Genomic DNA, 14,948 nt, shown 5'->3' with positions numbered 1-14,948 from the left:
ACAACCCCCCGCCCCAATCGGACGGAGCCAACGCTGGGGCTCTCGGGGGGGTTCGATTAATCTCCGTACATCGCCTCGACCCCCCCTCCCCAGATTGCCGCGATGATCACGACGGCCATCGACCCGGAATGCCTCTCAGCATCCGACGGGCTGCCAGATTTCCCCCCGGCTTTTTAGCTCCCCTTTCTGACACTTGCAATCTCCCTAGCCATCTTAAATGGCATAAAAGGAAAACGGGCCGAGAAGAAGAGGCCGCCCCCGAGAGGGTTCAAGATGATGACCAAGTCAGTGTACGATTACCCCTCATTCTCCTCTATCTGAGTAGAGTTAAGAGTAGATAAGTGCAAAGCCCTACTGTCACTGGCATGGTTTTATTTAGGAAAGGGGGGGGGTCAGGAGGTAGCGTAAAACGTTACCGCCCTTTATTCCACATACACCTCACTGCACGCACTTTACCAGCCACCCAACACCACATTTGCATCACTATCGCTTAATCCGTAGCAGCCAGAGCCCCAGCTCGTCCCGGTAAAGCAGTAAAGCAGCTAACGTCCAACATGTCTAAATCCGGCCTGTCAATCATTACAGTAATATTGCACAGTAACACAGATAGATAGATAGATATATAGACAGACAGACAGACAGATGCTGGAACTCTACCTCAATATTACATCATAATATATAACTGGGATGTAATAACCTCTATATGCCATTGTAAGAGGGGAAATTCCAGGTCCATGACTTTAATGAACACCCCCAATTTATCTCCAAGCTCACTAACAAGAAATATCACCAGCCAACAACAGATGGCCTGAGGTGCCACGATGGGAAGGTCTTGTGGGACACCACTGTGTTCCTCTTTCAGGAGTTCTGCTTCGACAAGGCATGAACATCAAAGGACAATCTGACGGGTCTGAGGCAACCTTTTTGGGAGTCAAATGCCGAGTATAAAATGGGTTCTCTTCACGGTTACTGTCTCTTCTTTTCCCTCCTCCATTGGGGCTCTTGCCCCCTCAGATGCTGGGGTTCTTCTGCATCTCCTGGGCCTTTCTCTCTCTTGTTTTAATTTGGGTTTTTCTGTAGCATTGGTACCATTTTTACATACAATAATTATATGTAACTGCAATAGTAAACTACCTGTGTAAATAGGCTTGTTGGCTTGTTGGTCTAATGGTATGATTCTCGCTTCGGGTGCGTGAGGTCCCGGGTTCAAGTACCGGACAAGCCCAATGACTGCTCTCAGCTCCCATAAACTTCTGCAGGGCCAGTGGCACAATAGATCGCATATGACTACGGATCAGAAGATTTTAGGTTCGACTCCTGGCTGGCGCATGCGTTTGTGTTATTTGTGCAGTGGTGGCCTAGCGGTTGAGGAAGCGGCCCCGTAATCAGAAGGTTGCCGGTTCGAATCCCGATCCGCCAAGGTGCCACTGAGGTGCCACTGAGCAAAGCACCGTCCCCACACACTGCTCCCCGGGCGCCTGTCATTCACTTCACTTAGGGTGATGGGTTAAATGCAGAGGACAAATTTCACTGTGTGCACACCGTGTGCTGTGCTGCTGTGTATCACAAGTGACAATCACTTCTCTTCACTTCAAATAAATTAGAATCTGTTCATTCTTATAACTTATATTGTGCCATGAGTCTTTACGTCCAGGTAACATCAGATGAGAGTTAAATACATTGCTAATAATTAATGGAGTCAGATTAACAAGGTCAACCCAAATTCCATGATCTCTTCCCTTTGACGCCTTTTCCATCTATTTTACACAATTTTTCGTGTATAAATAATTGAAGTCTAATTAAACTTCCCAGGGTGATCCAGGGCTGACCAGAGGGGGATGAGCCTTGCTGAGCCTTGGATTTCTCCTCTTCCAGAAAGGTTTTACTTCACCACTTTTGCCTTCAGCACTGTTTTATTGTTAGGCGGTTTGCAACAACGCACGTTGTAAAACGTTCCAAGAAAAATTGATTGATCGATAAGAGAAATTCTAATAAATTCCAGTCTGACAAGTTGTGGAAGACTAAAGATGTGGAAGTTCCGACCGGGGTTCGAATAAAGGCGTTGAAGTACATTCACTGCACTTTGTACGGGTTGATCAATGAGCACACAGGCTGTGTCTCTTGCTGTAAGGGACAGATGCAGAGCTTTCTGTTCTCTACAGTCCCCGTCCCGCCCCGTCTGCACAACTTAAAAAACGCTTAACAGCTTACGTATGCACATGCAAGTTTTAAAAACCACGGGTGGTACAGTTATGAATTGGACTGTGATACGCTGCACTAGGAGGGCTGAGGGCAGGACGGATGTTTCGCCGCTGGAATGATGAAGTGGTGCCATTACTGGATGGAAGATTCGGGAATCCTCTTAAAACCGACCCTCGTCGCCAGGGCAAGTCAGCATTTTTAAGGCCGTCCAAATTGTGAGCATTTTTTTGGACGGGAAAAGACATGAGGGGGTTTGGTATTTTCTAAATTGATTTAAAAAGGACTGATGTATGATAAATTATGCAATGAACCATGACAGTATGCAGTTTTATGCATTTATGCAGGGTAATTTATGACATATGACACCTACAATACTGCATGCATTATAATAACAGCCTCACTGTAATATATATGTTAATATATATGCTTATGATTGTCATGCTAATGAAGGCCAAAGTTAAATCAACAGGTGCAGTGAAGAAAAGACTTACAGCAGGACGTGAAAAAGAACCCACCTTAATATTTGACAATATTTGAGCAAGTGACGGGAGCCAAGTTCACATTATTTTAAAAACCATTATGACATCACCACAGCCACCGCCATCGTAACAACTAAAGCTTCAGGGATCTTCAAATGGACCAGTAGTATCATAATGGACACGTACAATAGTAGGGCCTGTCAAAGCTCATTGAGCCATACAGTATGTGATTTTGGGGTATATAAGAAATAAATGTTGTTATTACATGATAAAAAAATGATTATATATTTTTTTCCCTAAAAAGCGTCCTTTCCATGCATGAGAAATAAATGTGTCTGGCTAGTAAGGTTAATGAATCTGGTTTGAAAAGACGCCACAAAATCTGTCTAGACGTCGGAAACGAGGCATTTGCATAAACTGAGCCCCCAGGGTCGAGCGTTCTTGTCATTTAAAATCTGAATGTAAGATGTGTACTTACAGAGCAGGATGGAAAGGGAACGGGAGGAAATGTTTCGCTCAGATAGATAAAACAGAGGCCACGGGAAAAGGTTATATTAAGTCCATTCTGGTCAATTACCCTCGAGAGAAAAAAAAAAATGTGGCTCCACTGTGAGTCTGTTAGGACGTTAGTGACCGGCGATGTTCTTCTTTATGACAACAGACAAACAGAAGCCCGTCCGGCCCGTTTACACTGCCAGGAATAATAGAAGAGCATAGGCGGGGCCTGCAATGTGACCGAACTCATCAGGATCCCATTTTCAAAAAGCCATTTCTGTTGTCATGTTTGCCGCTGGAGGCCAAATCGCGTCTCGATTTCCATTACGCCATTCATGATTCCACGTGCGACGTCGGCGGAATTTTACACAGCACAGCGCTTACTGTGAAATGGTGCCCATCACTTAACCATTCCTTACCTCAAACAGCAGCCGGCATCCGTCACGACGGACCTCTCGCATCGAACAAACAGGGGCAGGCCCCTTTCATTCATTACGAACCGGTGACTAGCAATACGGCTGTTTCTATTTCCCGCTGGCCTGACCCTGGTTATGATTGCAATCCAAAAAGTGGATAATAAGAATTTATTCACTAATTCATTCAAGTCTGGGTAATTCCTATGTTCCAAAATCGTGGAGATCAAGTCAAAAAGGACCCATACATGGCGTTTTTATTTAATTGCATTAAATAAGTTGAAGCTCAAGATGTTTATGGTCTATGTTTTAAGCATAAAGATAAATCATCTGGAACGCTGGATCTGAAATGAACAGAAAATTAGCTATGATTAATGCGTGCAGCGGCCAATGAGAACACCAATGGCGGATCCTTATCCATTAAAAAATTCAGCCTATGAACGATGATTTTAAAAAGAATTCACAATTGGGGCTGCAGGCTTGACATTTTACTGGATTTACTGGAAGAAAATGAGCATTTTTTCAGTTTTCTAACAATAATTATTTGGCTTAGATACATTGTTTCCCTATTATATTAACTTTTTACATAAAAATACAATATAATAAAGTGAAATTAAACTAAGTAGAGGAATCTTTACTTGCTCTCATGCATTGTAACCCTTTCTGGTCACCACTGAATGGGCTTGGCGTCCCTCATAAATGTCACCTGCCCGTGATTAATGGGCCTGTAAGGGAAAGACTGGAAGCTGAGGCATACTTTACTGTCTGAAAGATTAATCTTGAGCCGAGGATTAAACCGAGCCGCGAGGAAAGGGCTGCTGCTCTTTCCAGGGTTCTGCATCAGCATTTGACGCATTTCTGCGAAGAAAAGGGAGCAAAAAAAAAAATTAAAAATTAAAAATGACGAGAGAGAGAGAGCAAGAGCGAGAGGGAGTGCTTTCGTTCGATCATTTGTTTAAGCATTTCTCGAGCAGATGAATGAGTGGTGGGGGCCCGGGTGGGAAACTTTGACAGTTTATAAGTGGGGCTGCTGCGCAGATGGCCAATTTATGCAGAGGTTTAGTGCACTGCAGTTTGGCTTAATGGCATGACAAGACAGGTGGCCTTTTAAGTGCAAGTCGGTGGCGAGCATTACTTGCACATCTTTCTCTTTGTCCCTCCGTCTCTCGAAAAAAGCACATTTGTCCTCATTTGAAAAAAATGAACATTTATTTTGGTGTTATTTATTTATTTACCGCGGGAAAGGAGATGCAGAAATCAATATCCGAGATGGATGAGAGGGAAACTCGGGGGCTCCTCTGTTGCTGCGGGGCTGATGTGATCGTCAGCCCACAAATTCGTCTCGGAATATGTTTTACAGGCCTCCGTTATTAAAAAAAAAACTGCTAGGTCGTCCATGTCGACACCGGTAACCACCCTCCCAAACTGCCCATCGTTCTAACTGCAACTCATTTTATACGCCAAACAGACATCATGTTAGTCCGATTCTTACACCAGCAGCTGCACCACTGATATGTTCATTGCGCCGTATGAGAACATGTGTGTCAGGGATGTTGAAGAACGTCTCATTTGGATGGGGCAGCAGAGATCTCAAGATAACCATGGACAAAAGAGGACTAGGGAAGGAGACAGGACCACGTCATGAATTTAAATCCTTTCATCATGGGCCCTCCCCTAAACGTACTGGGTTGGTAGTAAGTGCTTCCTCTCCAAGATACAGAAAACTAACAAGCAGTCATTTACATTTACAGCATTTACCAGACGACCCTTATCCAATCAGTAGTTACAGGGACAGTCCCCCCCTGGAGACACTCAGGGTTAAGTGTCTTGCTCAGGGACACAATGGTAGTAAGTGGGATTTGAACCTGGGTCTTCTGGTTCATAGGCGAGTGTGTTACATTTACAGCATTTATCAGACGCCCTTATCCAGAGCGACTTACAATCAGTAGTTACAGGGACAGTCTCCCTGGAGCAACTTAGGGTTAAGTGTCTTGCTCAGGGACACAATGGTAGTTAGTGGGATTCGAACCCGGGTCTTCTGGTTCATAGGCGAGTGTGTTACCCGCTAGGCTACTACCACCCCAGTCACTTCTTGCTTCAGTCCTGAAGATGGTACATAAATGAACACTCTGCACGTTTACTATAGTGCTTCAGAAGTCTGACACATACAACTCTGTCCTATTAACGGTCAGCGCGTTTTAATTATTATAATAAATGTCCGGCCTACAGCAGCTATTCATTGAATTTGAAATTCCAATCAACCTTCATTTCTACATGTGATTAGTTTTAAAATGTGTCTGAAAAACGGCAACTTCCCAACAGGCTCGAAACAGATAACTGCTCTGGGCGAGGAAATAAAACCAGGATGAATAATAAATAATACAATTAAATAAATAAACTCGCCACAAAAACCGTCCGTGAGAAATTCCTGTAGTTATTGTTATTAAATTTTTATTTTATAAGTGAAAAACGACTGCTGACCTCCGCTGTCTCGGCGCGAGAATAGAGGGGGAAAAAAGAAGTAAAAAAAAAAAGGATCTCCATTATTATAATGGCCGCTCTGTGCACGCCGAGCCGCTGGGTGCGTGTGGACAGCGTCCAGGAGATACCCGTTCCCAGTCAGGCCTATTTGTTTGATGGATGCCTCATGGCGGCGCCGTCCCCGCTCTCTCCCTGGAGCTCGTTGGGAGATCCGGCGCCCGGACGCGTCCCACGACATGACAACGCGGATTGTAAATCGAGCCACGCGCCGAGGGAAGTGCAAGGGGCTGGTACAAGCTCGGTGGTGGGCTGGATTGATGGTAACAAGAACCGGAGCGATGTAGCGGCGGCTCCTTAAATGGGTACAAGGGGCCGAGCGCCAGAAAAACACCTCGGCGCTGCGGAAGCGCCTTCGCACCCGGCAGTGGTTAAAAAGTGAGCCGATTGTCACTTGTGATGCACAGCAGCACAGCACACAGTGCACACAGGGAAATTTGTCGTCTGCATTTAACCCATCACCCTTGGTGAGCAGTGGGCAGCCATGACAGGCGCCCGGGGAGCAGCGTGTGGGGACGGCGCTTCGCTCAGTGGCACCTTACATTTACATTTACGGCATTTACCAGACGCCCTTATCCAGAGCGACTTACAATCAGTAGGTACAGGGACAGTCCCCCCCTGGAGACACTCGGGGTTAAGTGTCTTGCTCAGGGACATGATAGTAGTAAGTGGGGTTTGAACCTGGGTCTTCTGGTTCACAGGCGAGTGTGTTACCCGCTAGGCCACTACCACCCCAAAAAATGGCCACACCCGTTGCCTTCCCTTAGTGAAACCGGGAGCTTTCAGACCTACATTTACATTTTACTCAGTGGCACCTCGGCGGGTCGGGATTCGAACCGGCAACTTTCTGATTACGGGGCCGCCAGGCCACCGCCGACCCTATTAATCCTGCAAGGCGGTGCTCACACACGTGGACACGCATAGTCTGACACCCTCAAAGCGCTCCATACGCACGAGCCCCAAAACTGGGCCGAGGTTTACCGTAAAAAAGAAGAACGGCAGATGGCCACGTGTGGTACTGCGCTACGGAAGAAGAGGGGGGAGGCATGCAAGGCGGGAGAAGGGGGGTAACAAGCGAATGAAAGCAGCTGACAACGTACCCACACACCTTGGCAGAGGTGCGCTCCACATGCGCCGGCCCCCTCCCAGGCAGACGACCTCCGGCACCCCCTCCAGCCGGTAGCCCGCGTTGCAGGAGAAGGTGAGCGCGTCCCCGATGCCGAAGCTGTAGCCGTTGCGGCGGCCGTGGCGCGGCACCCCGGGGTCCTCGCAGGGCTCCAGGTTGTACTCTTCACAGAAAGGGGTCACAGACGGATTAGACCGCGCGGCAGGCCCCGTGCCGGACATACTGCGCTTACTTTACACCTTCCCGATCGGAACATGGCATCTAGAAGATTCCATGTCTGCCTTCGAGCTATTTAGCATATTGGTATATATAGTAACCGCGACGGAAGTTATGTAGCGAGGGCGTCTCTAATAAAGTGGCCCACCTGAAAACGTGATGTTGAACCCGGCGTAGGATATGGAGAAGTCGGAGATGAAGCGCAGCTGGGCCTTGAAGTTGCCGTAGAGGCCGGCGTTGATGGGCGCCGGCAGCTCGGGGCCGGTGAGGCGCGCCAGCGGCTGGACGAAGCTGCCGTTCTCCGTGATCAGCAGGTAGTCGTGGTGGTCCTCCAGGTGGAAGGTGTTGAACGTGAACTGGACGCCTGTCGTGAGACGAAGCGACCCGATTAGGCTTAAATGCGCGCTAAATCGGACACGAATCAGGGAAGGAGAGGAAGAAGTCAAACGCTGAAAGGTGGGAGGACCGACTCCGCATGACTTAATCTCATTACGGGGCAAAGAAAAAAAAAGGTCCCTTAAAATGAGACTCGAGATGTTTCATTTTTTTTTTTTTTCTGCACCAGAATAAGATAATAAGAGGGAACGGCATTTCAATTCCGAGTCCATTATTCATAGAAACATAATGATCTTCCATTTTGAATATCTCAGCAGCCGTGGGAAATTAAAATTCGCAGGGAACCTTCCATTATCCTCCGCCCCGAAAGCTCGCATAATGATATTTTTCCCTTTACAGATCCGCACATAAACCCTGGGCCTTCCGGAAGACGGCTCTGACCGGCGTTCTGGAGCCTTTTTTTTTTTTTAAGAATCAAAAAACGAGGATTAACAAATGTTTACCCCCCCTCCCGCGATAATAAGATTACCCAGGCCGCCCTCGGGTGAAGGGGACTGAGGGGCGATATCGAGGAGCGGTAATTACAGGAGAAATGTGCTGCGGAATCGCCGCTCGATGCCGATGGGGATTTTGGCGGGACGGGACCCGGACCTGCTGAAGCGCGGGGTGGGTTCGGGGGTTCCCGAGCGAGTTTATTTTTAACACGGGGGGGCGCCATATTTGTCTTCGTGGCGCTTTTAACCTCTGCGCAGTGTCCCACGTGTTCTGGGACGGGTGGAACTCAGGGGGTCACGACCCCGGTTGTTGCCACTGTAAGAGTGTGTCGAGTGGGATTATTATTATTATTTTTTTTCTTCGTACCTTTGCCGTGGCTGACCTCCACGGTCCACGTGCAGTTGAGAGAGCTGGGGTACATCTCTGGGTAGCCGGGGGACAGGATGGTGCCGCCGGGGCCGCGGACGTCACCTCCGCAGAGCGCTGAACAAAAACAAAAAAAAGGTGAGGAGGCGAGTTCAGCCGGTCATGTCCTCTTTGTCAAACTTCTCACACTGTCTCGGAGAATCACTCCAAAGTGTCCCAGAATGAGACGTCACTCGGCCCTGGATAATTCCACTGTCTGATCTTGTTCACTCCACCTCGGCGTAAGGGGAGGGAACGGCGAATCAGACCGCGCCGAACGGGGAAAAGTCAAAATCCCTGCCAGGCATTTTGCACTTATCTGTCCTAGACAGCGCATCTCCGTATCAATAATTAATTACACTCTACGAGTGATCAGGAGCCTTATCGCTCACATGAATCGGGAAAAAGAAATAAAGAAATCCCCGTCCTAATCTCCCTGTCGCTTTTTGCTCCATCAAACTCTTCGTAACTTCGTAAGAGTTGGTGAAAAAGCGAGCCGTGGCCGGGCCTCTCTGCAGAACGACGAAGATGGGCGTGGCTTTGATCGGCGGCCTGCTCGAACCGTCTCTTTTCTTTTTTTTTTTCTGCTTTAAAGTGCAGCTTGACAGGGACCCTACTGTTCCTTCAGCCTGCGGCCCGCTGTGCGTGACGTGCGGGCGGGCGGCATTAGAAAGCCGTCGGCGCCGGATGACAGGCCAGGCAGGTAAAGGGTGTCCCCTGGACGTCTAATCTCGTGAACAGATCAGTTTCCATCAGCTAAAGCAGCCATCATGGCAAATTGCTTTTCTGTGGCCCTCGCTGGGACCGCCTAATGGCCCTCCGTCGAAACGCCACTGTCTCATTGCCTCAACTCAGAGGATAAAAGGGGGGAAAATTAAATAATAAAGAGTATTTTAAAATAGAAATGTGGTGGAGTCAGGGCCAAGTGAGACAAGCGAAGACAAGTGTATCTCTCGATCTCAAAATGTCGAAGCCAAAATGACTTCAATAATGGCTTTATTTTCTAGGAGCCATATAAGACGTGGCTGGTGGGGAGAGTTTCCACTGTTCACAGCAATTAACAGATACAAGCAAAGAATTTGTTTATTTCCAGTGTTCTGCAAGAAGCATCTTACTTGCATTACTAAACTTAATACTTTGTATCATAAGTAATTGCCACTTTGGTGCCACCGAATGCAATAGTTTTTGTTGTGATATGGCAAAAAAAAAATTACATTCTCATATGGTTACAATACTTTTTTATATTATATTATATTATATTGTATTATATATGTTCTATCTCATATGTATATCTCATTGCCATCACAAAAAGTGAATCCAGTTAATAGCCATTAACTTTGTGTAGACAAACGGCATAACTACAAAAATTGCAGTTGGTATGAAAAATGTAGAATATTTATCTTGCATTGCTACTGTGCTGCCATGTCAAACACTTAAAATTTCCATGGTATGTTTCACACTTGTAAGTATTTTGCAACGTGCGACATAATACTGCCCAGATTTTCTGTACCTGAGCGTCATAGTAAACTTCAAGCTGTATTAGTTTGATTAGTTACTATTGCATTATATCTGGATAAGGTATTCCTTTACTCCGCTTGTTTCCGGATAAAGTCATTATATTGCTAGTGCCTTAGGAGATGAACGTTGATGATGCTTAATGTCTAAAATGGGAGGAGCCAGTGGGGTTGACAGTGGGGTCTCACGCACCCAAACAACATGTGCTTTTTTACTTTACTTTACTTTACTTTACTTGGCAGACGCTTTTATCCAAAGCAACTTACAACAAGAGGACACCATCAATTCTCATTCGGTTTCCATTTTGTAACACTGTGAAAGGATCTCACACTGTATTTTTAAAAAAAAAATCAAGTAAAAGACGAGGTCAGTGTGAATCCTCAGTGTTTACTCAAAGTCTAGTTTAGTTTGCTTCCTCCTGAAAGCTGTTACATAACTGTGCTTGCCAAGGTTAACCGAAGCCTGGCCTTTTTTTTATATATATATATATATATATATATATATATATATATTCTCCCATGCCGCCATGTATAAGTAAGGTTGTACTTGTTTCCATGACAACTTACCATCACAGGTGGGGAGCGGGTGGCTCCACCAGTGGTTCTTCTCACATACCAGGGGCTCCTCGTGGCTCAGCCTGTAGCCAGGGTCACACCCGAAAGACACGGTGGAGCCGATGGAGAAGTCCTGGCCGTAGCGCAGGCCGTTCACCGGGATCCCCGGGTCCAGGCAGGAGTAGGTGTCCACAGTGACGCCTGGACGGAAACCAAACGGTCAAAGGTCAACACAGATTTAACCGTCCGCACTTACAGGACCCAACCGGTCAAAAAACCTCCACGGCTTATTGACCCGTGGGAATGCCTGGCAGAAACTGGAGGCTCGTGGCGACGCCACCACGGGCATGGATTACGGGCCGCGTGGCACTTGTGGCGGCCACCTGCAAGCTTTCAGCCCAGATTACATGCACTTTATCCGGTGGCGTTGCAGCATAACGACACTCTTCCGCCGCACTCACTCTCGTAGAGGATCTTGAAGCCGCTGTCGGAGCGGCTGTTGTCCGTGGTGAAGAGCATGTACAGGTGATTGCCCGTGCTGAACAGGAACTGGGGGACCTGGCTGCCGTTGAAAGAGCCAATCAGAGGGGACAGCAGGTTTGGGCCGTCGTGAAGCTCCAGGAAGTCGTAATTGATCTCGGTTTGAAACCTGGGGCAGGATTAAAACGTGAGATAATAGGAAGAAGAAGGACGCGTGGAAGGTGAGAGAACGATGTAATACAGAATATTCATCTTTAATTTTGCAGGACTGTCTATTGGACGATGTGCCACGTGCGCTCACTTGTCGAAAGTGATCTTGATGGAGCGTCCAACTTCGGCCTCAATGACCCACTCGCAGCTGAGCGAGTCTTTGTAGTATCCCGGCCAGCCTGGGGACAAGATAACTCCAGTGGGAGCAGAGAAGTGTCCTCCACACGGGGCTAGCATGGAAAAGAGAGAATACATGAGTTGAGCTCTGCCCCAAATGTTCAAATTGAAGCAATATTAGTATTATTTTTTTGTCTCTGCATTACATTGCGTGATAATTCAAATTTTATTTGTTACACATATTTTATGTTTCAATGTTAAAGACATAAAAGTGTAATATTTGGTTATCTTTCATATCTAATATTTGCATATTGGTAATCATTGTATACTTTGTAGCAGTCGCCAAAGCATTTCACTACATATCATACCGTGTATGACCATGTATGTGACAACTAAAATTTGAATTTGAATGTTGAGATATTAATTGCCAGAGCTAAATTACAGCAAATTACTGTGTTTCTGTGTCATATACTTGGCAAATGAATCTGATTCAGATATACCGCTGAAAAATGCTCACGTCGATGGACATTTTAAATTTCCCCAAGCACATGCACGATGTTATAAAATAATCAGAATGCGGCAGAAGCTGAGGAAGAACGATTGACAGCAAAACTAATGTGAGGCGACTGACGGCTCCCTCCGCCCTCTCTCCGGTCCCTGGCGCTCTTCCTCTAACCCCCTCTGGAGCATCAGGGCCCACAGGTAGGTGTCCGTTCCACTTAGGCTCATTCTCCATCACAAAGAGGATAACTGCCTTCGCATTTTCCTCATCCTCTCCTTGGAGGAGAGTTGAGATGAGGCTATGGGGTAGGTTGCTCACCCTCGCATTTTGGAATTGGGCCGCTCCACATCACCTTGGCGTTGTCGAGCTCGCAGGTGATGGTCTTGGAGCCCTGTGTCTTGATGAAGCCCTCCTCGCAGATGACCGAGATGGAGCTGCCCAGCTGGAAGTTGTCACCGAAGCGGCGGGCATTCAGGGGAATCCCAGGATCTGGACACTCATTGTGACCAAAAGCTGAAAAGTACAGTGTAGAGTGGATGTTAAAACTCCATCGATCCATGAGCTACGTTTACAGCATTTACCAGACGCCCTTATCCAGAGCGACTTACAATCAGTAGCTACAGGGACAGTCCCCCCCTGGAGACACTCAGGGTTATGTTCCTGCTCAGGGACACAATGGTAGTAAGTGGGATTTGAACCTGGGTCTTCTGGTTCATAGGTGAGTGTGTTACCCACTAGGCTACTACCACCCGACATGAACTAGTCCAGAGGGCTTCCCAATCCTGGATTGCTTAATTAGGAGAAGGTGATTGTTAACAAGCTAGTAATGTAAGTGGCATGATGAAAGTACAGAAAATTGGGAAGAAAACATCCCACTCATCTATCTATCACAGGAATCCATCAATCCATCACAAAGCACGTGCAAAACCCAGAACCCAGTAGCGCCCCCCCCCCAGTAGCACACTCGGCGTGCTGTTCCGTTTAGAAGCCTATTTAGCGCCCCTGCAGCCTCCCAGCTATCTTGTCGAGTCGGACACAGGAAGAGACGTTTCCAATGGAGAGGCAAGGCGTCTCCAACTTGGCCACTACAGTCCAGTCTCACTTGCTGATGGATGCTAAGTGACAGGAAGGGCCCCGCAAGTAGGACACGGTGTTTGTCAGAATGAATCTCGATTTAACAGCACTCAATCATGTTAAGGCTGCAGACAGCTTTTTTATGTGTGTGTGTGTGTGTGTGTGTGTGTATATATTTAATTTTTTAGGTATGCGTAAGAAAGAACTCAGGTGGCGCTGCATTAAAAAAGGGCAGATCTGGCAGGGTTCATAATGACTTGTGCCTAAAGTTCACAGCCGACTTGGGGCCGGAACGTCATGATGGATAGACGTGACATTTCATGTCTTTCCTTCTTTTTAAACCGTATAACAAAATGAGTCATTTTGAGGCATGGGATGTATGTATGTGAGTGTGATCATTTATTATAGCACGCTCTTCAGGGACAAAGAAAAAAAACAAAACAAATGGAAAGTTGGAAAGTCCAAAAAAATAGACCAACAGCACATGTATATGATGTTGGTGGTATTGAAGTGCAGAGTGTCAGAAAGGTCATCAAAGGTCAGTGGCTACACGGGTAAGTCTGAGCCACCTTCAGACTACATAGTCATTTACAGCTCAACAAAGCCAACGTGCTGGCTGTTGGCCTTGTCCTCACAGAGGTTGAGAGGCTTTTCACTGCCTTCCACTTGACACTGTTTAATGCTCATCGCTGTTAAACCTTCGTCGGGACATTCTGGCAGACGTTAACGCCAACAAAACATTGTCTGTGTGGACGCTTTCGTTTGCTCCAACGGGCAGAAAAATGGTCGACGTTCAGTCCGTGCTCATCTGATGCCACATATGCCAGAAAAATGCTTCGGTCACATACTCTCATCTCACTTACCCTAGTCAACAAGTCCCACACCTTTCACGTCGGACTGCACTTAGTAACAGGTTGAAAATAGTGCCCTAAATTGGTGCCACCAGCTGTGAATTCTTCTGATAGCATTGAGGTGCACGACGGCGGTACGTACTGCTGTAGGTGATGTTGAAGCCCCTCCCAGACATGGAGTGGTCAGCTTGGAACTCCAGCCGCAAGATGTTGGTGTTGCTGGTGAGGTGGGAGGGCGACTCCGCCCCCGAGAAGCGTCCCAGGACGTTGGAGTCCAGCAGCTCGCCGTCCTTCACCGTCAGGAAGTCGTACGGCGCCTCCAGGTCGAAGTCGTTGAACGCCAGGTGGATCCTGCTGCCGGGCTCAGACAGGATGAGCCATACGCAGTTCAGGTTTTTCCCATAGCCCTCTGGGTAATCCGGGGACAGTACAGTCCCCATCGGAGCGGTAAAGTTTGAGAGGCACGGAACTGTGTCAAGAGACAAAAACCAGCAGAAGTGTTTAGCTTCCAGCACGTTACGTAAAAGAAACGTATAAGCAGCAAAAAGGTTTATTGCAATATGTTTGTGTGGCTGACCCTCTTTGCACCATGTGGACTTATATTGTTAAATTATTGTTAAATTTAAGTCAATTGATGCAAACTGTATCTTAACTGGAAATTGTCAGGATAAGGTGAGGTGACCAGCAAGGGGGCATTTTTTAAGTCTGTCACCATAAACAAAATGTTTAGGGGGGGGGTTAGGTGCTGATTTTGGCCTCCAAATTTACCAGAACACAAATTTGAACATGTGGTGGGTCGTGCTGAAAAAAAAAGATCCATAAAGCCATTTGTTAAAAATGACATTTATTTATGAGCAATAAGCCATTACACAATGATCTAGATAGTATGATTGGTTGGCATTAAAAATGTATAATGGACGTGTTTAATCATAATTCTATT

The 14,948-nt window shown here is 46.8% G+C and overlaps 1 non-coding gene and 1 pseudogene across 1 annotated transcript; one reads left to right on the top strand and one right to left on the bottom strand.

The window, feature by feature from the left end:
• Positions 1-14,948, bottom strand: part of LOC114770598 (CUB and sushi domain-containing protein 3-like) — a 272,842-nt pseudogene that overhangs the window by 63,359 nt on the left and 194,535 nt on the right.
• Positions 1,154-1,225, top strand: trnap-cgg (transfer RNA proline (anticodon CGG)). The gene has a single exon. It is a non-coding gene; the product is annotated as a tRNA-Pro (tRNA).

Source organism: Denticeps clupeoides, chromosome 20, assembly GCF_900700375.1.
Source record: "Denticeps clupeoides chromosome 20, fDenClu1.1, whole genome shotgun sequence".
Classification (NCBI taxonomy): domain Eukaryota; kingdom Metazoa; phylum Chordata; class Actinopteri; order Clupeiformes; family Denticipitidae; genus Denticeps; species Denticeps clupeoides.
The sequence above is the reverse complement of the archived record's forward strand: the minus strand, read 5'-3'. Positions and strand labels throughout refer to the sequence as shown.